This window comes from Mus musculus, chromosome 4 (assembly GCF_000001635.26).
Source record: "Mus musculus strain C57BL/6J chromosome 4, GRCm38.p6 C57BL/6J".
Classification (NCBI taxonomy): domain Eukaryota; kingdom Metazoa; phylum Chordata; class Mammalia; order Rodentia; family Muridae; genus Mus; species Mus musculus.
The window spans coordinates 55,276,719-55,284,357 of record NC_000070.6 but is presented as its reverse complement, the minus strand read 5'-3'; the positions used below and the strand labels follow the sequence as shown (position 1 = coordinate 55,284,357).

The 7,639-nt window shown below is 44.8% G+C and overlaps 1 pseudogene; it reads left to right on the top strand.

The window, feature by feature from the left end:
* The first annotated feature begins 1,750 nt into the window (after positions 1-1,750).
* On the top strand, positions 1,751-2,294 carry Gm12512 (annotated as a pseudogene).
* Positions 2,295-7,639: the final 5,345 nt, after the last annotated feature.

Here is a 7,639-nt window from a genome sequence, read left to right as displayed (position 1 = left end):
ACAGTCGACATCAGATAACAAGGCTATTCCTGGTCGATGGCCCTACACTGGTGGCTGCCCACAAAGGCTTTCAGCAATCTAGCTTCCCCAGTGGAAGGCTAGCAGTTTCTTTTGGATCCTAAAACTCTCACAGTGTGAGCAACGAGATATTTCAGCCAGTTCTCACGTTCATTCTCCGGGGGTGGAGAGAGAGCTCAGTCAGTAAAGTCTTACATTAGGTAAAGTAAAGCACATGAGGACCCCAGTTCAAGTCCCAGACGGCACGCTACGGGGGAAATAGCAGGGCCCAGTGATACATGTTTATAATTCCAGCACTGGGCACTGGGGGTGTGGAGACAGGCGAGTCATTGCTGGCCAGCCAAAGACTGTCTCAAATAAAATAAAATAAAATAAAATAAAATAAAATAAAATAAAATAAAATAAAATAAAATAAAATAAGACAGCAACTGAGGAATAACAACCTGAGATTTTATGTATTCTCCCCACCGTGCACCTGCTGGTATGTGTGTGGGTACACACACACACACACACACACACACACACACACACACACACACACACACACACACACACATATTCTTCAAGAATGTAGAAAGGCACAAATGACAGTAAGAAGCTACTATTGCTGCTGCCGATCAATTCCAGGTCCTTGCATGTAGTAGCAAAGTAGCCTACCAAGAAATTATAACCACAGACCCCAACTATTTTGAATGTTACCAATAAGAGCTCAATTTTGATATGTGTTATGTGGGTCAGCAGGATACTATTGTTCACAGTTTTAAAAAAAAAAAAACACTTTGCTATTTAATGCACAGACTAACAAAGCTTTGACTATTGATAGAGATAACTGACAAGAAAGGCTCTGGTGGACCGGCTCTAGGTATGTGCTCCTGCTAACCTCTCTAACTACCCTAAGGTTAAAGTTGAAAATTATAGACATGTGTGGCATCTCATTGTCACTGTAAAGTGTTTAATGGTAACTAACCAGAGCGCCCAACATGACCAAGCCCCCTAGACTCTCGGGCTCCGTAGATGATGCTCCTGCTCAGTTGAAGGCTTGCTCACACCCTACCCCCAACAAAACAAAACAATATGGCTGATCATTGGACCTAGAGAAAGCAGTCACAACTGTGTAGTGTTTTTCAAACTACAAATTAGAATCAATACAGTGGCTCTCAGGGCTGGAGAGGTGACTCAGCAGGTAAGAGCATTGACTGCTCTTCCGAAGGTCCGGAATTCAAATCCCAGCAACCATATGGTGGCTCACAACCACCTGTAATGAAATCTGATGCCCTCTTCTGGTGCATCTGAAGACAGCTACAGTATAATAATAAATAAATCTTTGGGTCAGATCAAGCAGAGTTGACTGGAGTGAGCAGGGCTGACCCAAGTGAGCAGAGGTCCTAAAAAAATTCAATTTCCAACAACCACATGAAGGCTCACAACCATCTGTTCAGCTACAGTGTACCCATATACATAAAATAAATAAATAAATCTTTAAAAAAATAAAAAAACAGTGGTTCTCAACCTTCCTAATGTTGTGACCTTTTAATACTGTTCTTCATGTTGTGGTAACCACCAAGTAAATTTGTTTAATTTCTAGTTCATTACTGTAATTTTTGTTACTGTTATGAATCCTAATATAAATAAATTGGTTTTCTGGTAGTCTTAAATGAGGGCTGTGAAAGGGGTCGCGACCCACAGGTTGAGAACCTCTGTATTATAGGTCAATTTATCAGTTTAATGAAACATGACCAACATTAAAACCACTTCAATTGGGGAGATCGTGAGCTTGGGGTGTGATACCTCTGTGATTTGAGGGTACCAGGGGTAGGGCCCTGAGTTGGAGTTTCTTTTGGAGATGGAGTTGGGTTCTCCGAACCTGGATCGCTCTCCACACAGCTTGTGGACAGGTGACACGAGGCCTGACATCTGTCTAAGCCCGAGAGCACTTCTAATCAGCCCTCGTGTTGTTGAATGAATGAGAGGCTTGGAGTATAAACAGGCTGCTCTTAGCCTCCACTAGTGTGCTGCCACTAAGAGCCATCTTACCCGCTGAGCCTTCGTTATTTTCCAGGCCACAGGGACAGAAGAAGCAGTGGGACTTGGCTTCATGGCCATTAGCCAGTTCATTTTTACCTCCTACACCATTTGGGTAATTCTTTCAGCATTCATTGACAGCCAGCACGTCAACCACTGTGCTCATCCCATTATTCCTGCTGCTCCCGTTTGTGGGATTGTTCATCACGTGTGTGATGCTGAAGAGCCAGAGGGTGACCAAGAAGGCCCAATGAAGGTCCAGCAGGACGAGGCCGCGAGAGCCTTACCATATCGCCTCCAGGGAAGGGACCAAAGTTCACAGTCTACAAGACAGTCAAGTTGGCTGCACTACAGCCCTCTTTGGGAGGAGGGGCTGCTCACAGCTCAGCTTGATAAACCAGAGCCCCGCCTCTCGTCATCCTTTTAGAAGCCAAGAGGAAGGTGGACTGGGAAGTCACTCACTCATTCCCTTTGGGCTCAGTCAAAGTTCCCTGTCCTTCCTACCGAGTTCTGCTCTCGCGCCTCAGGTTTTCACCCTGCTGTGTGCTGATAGACCGAGCAGGCTCCAGGCTGTGTGCAGCTTTCTTGACTCTCTGTACAACCCCCGTCCCTTCACAAGGCAGCTCTTCCAAGTCTGACACTGACCAGGCTCCAGGAGGATTCCTGGACCTAGAGAGCCCTGGGGAAAGACGGACAAAGCCCAGAGCCACACGGATACATCCAGGAAGCCACACCAAACCCCAGCTAGCCTGTTCCGGAAAACTTATAGGTGAGGCTGTGTGTGTGTGTGTGTGTGTGTGTGTGTGTGTGTGTGTGTGTGTGTGTGTTTAGTCCAGAAGTCTGTGTCAGGTTTCTTCCTCAATCCTGTGTTTTATTTTACTTTTACATTTTTTATATTGTATGTATGTATGTATGTATGTATGTATGTATGTATGTATGTATGTATGTGTCATAAAGAATTTGTAGAGGTTTGAGGGCAGTTTGTGGACATTGTTTCTCTTCTTCCACTATGTAGGTCCCAGGATCCCAGGGTCCTACCATCATCCTTGCCAACATTATTACTATATTGAGAAAAGTCTCTCACTGAACCTGGAGCTTACTAACTGCCCAGTAAGCCATAGGCATCCTCCCATCTCCTCCTCCCCAGCGCTGGACTTTTTATGTTGGTGTTTGGATTCGAATTCAGATCTTCATCCTTCTGCCACAAGCACTTACCAGCTGAGCCCTTGCTCCAGCCCCAACACTTACTAAATTTGTCCGTAATTGACATTATGTACTTCTCTGATAATTAGTGATATTAATAATTTGAAAAAGTTTATTATTGTTTTGTTATTTTATATATGTAAATGTTTTGCATATATTTTGCCTTTGTCTGGGCACCACCTGAACGCAGTACCGATGGAGACCAGAAGAGGGCTACAGATCCATTAGACCTGGAGATACAGATAGTAGTGTGCTGCCCTGTGGTGCTTGGAATTGAACCCAAGTCTTTTGGAAGACCCAGTGCTCTTAACTGCTAAGTAATTTCTCAAGTCTCAACAATAATAGTAGTAGTAGTAATAATAATAATACAACTACTATTATTATTATTATTTACAAATCTATTGGCCATATGTACATCTTCTTTGAAATGTCTATTCAGTTAACTTGTCCTAAAATGTCCTTTTAAAATTGTGTGTGATGAAAGTTGAAGACTCTGGACGAGCCGTACCTCATGGGTTGGGTGCTGTTATATCTTTCTATACCCTTCAATAACCGGTCCTGTTATAGGGTCACACTAGGCAAAGCACTTATCTCCCTCTTCAAGGGCGTGGCATGGCTCTGGCTAAGGACATGGGCTACATCAGCTGGTGGAACCCTGGCTTAACCTGCAGTGCCAGCATTCCGACTTCTAATGTCTTGGCTGCTGTCATCGTAGACAACGAGTGGGAGCTTGCTTTATATTTGTGCAATTATATGACCGACCCTGGTATTTTTTCCCAAAAAAACAAGAAAAAAATTGTGCCAAAGATTTTGCAAATTAGACAAATTAGAGAACAGAGGAAGCTGCCCTGGTGCTTGCGTGCCTTTCTTCCTTCCTGACAAATGGCGGCTCATAGCAAAGGGAGACTGTGGTATGCATTTGAGCTCCCTCATTTAGTCAAGCATTTTTGTTGTTGTTGTTGGGTTTTTTTTTCTTTTTTCTTTTTTTAATTTTGTTTTTTTGTTGTTGTTGTTGTCATTGTTATTGTTGTTGTTTTGAGGAAGGGTCTGACTATGTAGTACTGGTTGTCCTGGAATTCACTCTGTAGACCAGGCTGGCCTTGAACTCATAGAGATCCACGTGCCTCTGCCTCCCAAAGGATAGGATTAAAGGCATGAACCACCAGCACTACTACCATCACCCCACCAGCACCAGTACCAGCACCAGCACCAGCACCAGCACCAGCACCAGTACCAGCACCAGCACCACCACTACCATCACTACTGCAGCCGCCTGGCTGTTTGTTTTAATGATTTACTTGGGTTTTTTTTGTTGTTGTTGTTGTTTTGCTTTTTGTTTGTTTGTTTTTGTTTTTGTTTTTTTGAGACAGGGTTTCTCTGTATAACCCTGGCTGTCCTGGAACTCGCTTTGTAGACCAAGCTGGCCTTGAACTCAGAAATCTGTCTGCCTCTGCCTCCCAAGTGCTGGGATTAAAGGTGTGCGCCACCACCGCCCGGCGATTTACTTATTTTTATTTATGTGTGAGAGTGCAGGTGCCTACAGAGGCCAGAAGAGGGCACTGGGTCTCTTGGAACGTAGAGGTGGTTGAATGCTGAGAACTAACCTCTAGTCCTTTGTAAGAGCAGCCAGGGCTCTTAACCACTGAGCCATCTCTTTAGCCACTTGTAAAGCGTTAAAAGAACTCTCCTATTGAAAAATAGTCGTATCCCAGGAATGAGCTTTAGGTCTCAACATTTTTGTTCCAAGAGCCTGTGTGAAAAAACTCACAGCGGTGAGTGCAAAGATGAACATGTCTCATGATTCTTTAAACATAGAGCTTTTTTTTGAGTTTGTGAGTTGACTGCTAATCTTAATCTTTAAATTAATAAAGATGCATACTAACTGTATAAGTATAAATATTATGATTTGTGGTGTTACCTAATAATGATAAAGACATACTATATATCCTCTCTCTGTATATGCATCGCAAAACGCAGCTGATGAATTCCGTGTGTAGTGATCAGCCAGCTTACCAGTAGGGCGTGGCAAGGGAGGGATGCACAGTTAACCATGAAGAATATCACTGAGCTGTGAGTGTATTCTGCAGAAGAAGGCGCTTCCTAAGCACCTAGGAGGTCACCTTAGACACAGGAGGAAATGAACATGTGATGTCTGGGCCATGCATCCAGGGGTCGGTCGATCTGGAGGGCTGTACTTGGTGCCACACAAAAGCACTTGTTGGAGAGAAGCAGAGATTTACGAGGAGGGAGCTTGGGAACCAGGGACACAGGAAGTGACTCAGAAGGAACGGGATGAATTGGTGAGTTTGTGGTACCAGAACAAGGGAAAGGACCTGGGTGCTCTCCTGAGCTCATTGTGCGTACATCAGCCAGTGGGTGCCAGGAGCTCTCAACCAACGCGGCTGGGTTGTGTGGCATAAGAACTGGCCTGTTAAAACAATCTGGCGGTTACGAAAGCTCTCACAGAGGCCGTAGTTCTAAAATCAGAATCAGGATAAATTCTCTACCTTTCAGAATTTGCAGTTACATTTTGTTGTATGTCCTCGGGGGTCGGGGGGGTGGAGTGAAAGTGATGTTCCGAAGCCTCGAGTTTTATTTGTGTGATGGGTTGAGATGGAAAGTGAGCCTGCTAGATCTATCCTGAGACGCCTGTGACCCTCCACTGTGATGCATTCTGCCGGAGGGTGAGAAGGGAGAGGTGCAAGGGGTGTCATCGGAGAACCTTGCTGTCCAAATAGGGCGAGCATGCACTGGCCGGGCGCAGCCTCAGTTACTGATGGTGTGGCTTCACATCTGGTTCTGCTCTGTCTGCCTGCCCGGACCCTTCATCCGCTAGAAATCTAGGGCAGAGATCCCTGGGGCGTTTTTAAATTGGTTGGACCGATTTGGTCCTGATCCCTGTATGGTTTCTCAGATAGTGTTCACTTTATAGAAGGTGCAGAGAGACTAAGAGTATATATAAGAGCTGGGCCTAGTCTCAAATTCTGAGCCTGCCAGTTACAAACTGTGAGACTTTAGACAGCTGAGCAACCTCTCTGGTCTCAGTTTTCTTAGTTGTGAAATAGGAATTGGATTCATTTTTAGTGTAAAAGTTTTCATAAGGACATACTGTCTTCTCACTAGTTGTTATTCCTCTGTAGAGGGACAGCATGTGACACAAGATGAGACTCAGAGTCGGACTGGGCCTGACTGAGTGAGTCTAGGCAAGTTCCTTCTGTTTTCATGTGTCTCTGTTTTCTCATTTGTAAAGCAGAGATGATTATAAGAGTCCTGCCCTCACAGGAACTGAGCAAGAATGGAAAAAGCTAATAGATTTAAAATTATAAGAGTGCCCAAGATACAATATACGTCATTAGTATACTTAGTTTAATTTGCATATATAGTTTTTAAATCTAACTTTGGGCTTGCCTAGACTAGATGCTTCTGAAGAGGCTGTTGAGGGCTGAAGAGGCAGCCAAGCCTGTGAAGTGCTACCTGGGCTAACAGGAGGATCTGCGTTTCACTGTGGCAGCACATGCTTGTGATTGTATTGTTGGGTATGAGGAGGCAGGAGGACCCCTGAGGCCCTCTGGCCATTCAGCCAGTCCCAGGCCGTGGAGAACCTGTCTCAAAAACCAAGGTGGGGCTGGTGAGATGGCTCAGAGGGTGACGGTGGCTGCTGCACCTCAGGTTGTTGGCCTGAGCTTGATTTCTGGACCTCATGAGGTGGAAGCAAAAGGCTGATTCCTATAAGTTGTTAAGTACAAATGCAAGGCGTGCACACACACACACACACACACACACACACACACACACACAGCTGTGGAATACATGAATGGATAAATACATGCAGTTTAATTCAAGGTACTGCAGTATAGGTACTGGCTGTGCATGGCATTTTAAATTTAATACCCCCACTTGAATTTGTCTGCCTCACATACAGCTGTAGATGAAGTGTAGATGCTCAGTTACCAGCCCTAATGCCTTCTTTCATTCCTCCCTGTGGCAATGAGTGACAGGAGGAGGGTCCAAAGGATATGAGGCCGTGATGTCACTCACGGTGAGTGGCCTTCCATGTCTGCATGGTAAAACACTAAACTATCAGCATGGTTTTCTCAAGTTTGGAACCCTAAGAAGGACATACAGGTTATAAACACAACAGAAGAACTCTCTGAGTCTTCCTATGTGACTGTTGCCTGTGGAAGGAACAATGGCACTGCCTGCTGTGGAGATGAATAGGGTCTCCCAAGCAGGAAGGCTCCCTGTTTTTGTAGAGAGAGAGAGATCTCCCTGCTGCCTGGGTGGCAGTGGCGGTTCCACCCCTTCATAAACATCAAGACACAAAATAATGGAATGTTTAGTCTGAGTAACACATTAAGGAAATCAATTAGGCCCACATGCAACTTCCTAAGATTTT